Genomic DNA, 1,752 nt, shown 5'->3' with positions numbered 1-1,752 from the left:
TCCCCGGTAGGGGGCTTGCAGGAAGCTGCCTTTAGGTAGGAGATGAATACTTCTCCATTTTCATGGGGGCAGGAGAGATGGATTCAGACATGAGTGGTTTGTAAACTTGGTGATAGAAAGACAATGATGTTCTTTTTTTCTCACAAAATGTCAATAAAATGACCTCATGAGTTATGACCACTAGTCAAGAAGGACATATGAGATCATCAAAAGTCCATCCAGAGCAGTGTGAGGAGACAAGATCCACCCCCACACCGAGCAAAGCCCGCGTCCCACTCGGTGGTCCCGCCACCATCAACATCATGCCCAGGAGAAAGGCTGGAGGGGATGCTAAAAGAGATAAAGCCGAGGTGAAGGAGGAGCCACAGAGAAGATCCGCCAGGTTATCAGCTAGACCCGCTCCCCCAAAGCCAGAGCCCAAGCTGAAAAAGGCCCCTGCAAAGAAGGGAGAGAAGGTACCGACGGGAAAGCTGATGCTGGCAAAGATGGGACTAGCCCTGCAGAAAATGGAGAGCCGAAACAGCCCAGGCACTGAACGCCCAAGGTGCTGGAGATGCCGAGTAAAGGGTGTGCATTTTTTTTTTTAAATATATTTTATTGATATTTCACAGAGAGGAAGGGAGAGGGATAGAGAGCCAGAAACATCGATGAGAGAGAAACATCGATCAGCTGCCTCCTGCACACCTCCCACTGAGGATGTGCCCGCAACCAAGGTACATGCCCTTGACCGGAATCGAACCCAGGACCTTTCAGTCTGCAGGCCGACGCTCTATCCACTGAGCCAAACCGGTTTCGGCAGGGTGTGCATTTTTTTTTTTTTTTTTTTTTTTCTGATCAAGCCTCGTTTTTTTATTCGAGTGTTGCGGTATATAAGCACTCAAGAGGGGAGGGGTAGGATAGGGAGTTGCCATGGGATGATTGGTTGGGGACTGGGTATCTGTCCTAGCTGATCGGTTATTCTGATATGGGGGGTAGGGTGTGCATTTTTGATAACTGTGTATTTCTGGTGAATGTACAGTTTGAAATACTATTATTTATCACGTTTTATAAAAATGCAGAGTTTTAGCCAAAACCGGTTTGGCTCAGTGGATGGAGCGTCGGCCTGCGGACTGAAGGGTCCCGGGTTCGATTCCGGTCAAGGGCATGTGACTTGGTTGCGGGCACATTCCCAGTGGGAGGTGTGCAAGAGGCAGCTGATCGATGTTTCTCTCTCATCGATGTTTCTGACTCTATCCCTCTTCCTTCCTCTCTGTAAAAAATCAATAAAATATATTTAAAAAAAAATGCAGAGTTTTATTTTTTGGGTTTTTTTTTTTTAAGCTATGTTGTTAGCACACAGAACACTTCATTGTTATTTTTTGGGGGAAGGACATATAGCACTAACAGAATGTCTCCAAAGCTGGACTGATATGGGCGGGGCGGGGGAGGGGTGAAATACCTTTCCCTTCTAGTTTTGAGAAACTTCCTCTTGGTTCCTGGGAGGAGGGATCTCTTGATGTTGACACACATTAGCCATCTTGGCACAAACACCTTGTCTTGTGGGAAAACTAAAATTCGTTTTTATGTCCTTTTCTCCCCCTCCACTTTAAGCATAGACTTTGGCTGTCTTAAGCCCAGAGACCTACTGGAACCTGACCCAAAAAAGTTGATTTCCAGTATGTTGGGCAATCTGGACTTTCCAGTGTTACCACTGAGATGGCATCCCTCAAAAAAGCAGCAGTTCCTTTTTAGATTGTGGATCTACCAGTGGAT

At 46.5% G+C, this 1,752-nt stretch overlaps 1 pseudogene across 1 annotated transcript; it reads left to right on the top strand.

The window, feature by feature from the left end:
* Positions 1-302: 302 nt before the first annotated feature.
* Positions 303-564, top strand: LOC308242699 (non-histone chromosomal protein HMG-17-like; annotated as a pseudogene). Its single transcript has one exon. The product of its transcript is annotated as a non-histone chromosomal protein HMG-17-like (transcript).
* Positions 565-1,752: the final 1,188 nt, after the last annotated feature.

The sequence above is a fragment of the Plecotus auritus genome, assembly GCF_963455305.1.
Source record: "Plecotus auritus genome assembly, chromosome: 2".
Taxonomy (NCBI): Eukaryota; Metazoa; Chordata; class Mammalia; order Chiroptera; family Vespertilionidae; genus Plecotus; species Plecotus auritus.
Note: the sequence above shows the minus strand (reverse complement) of the source record. Positions and strands in the feature narration are given on the sequence as shown.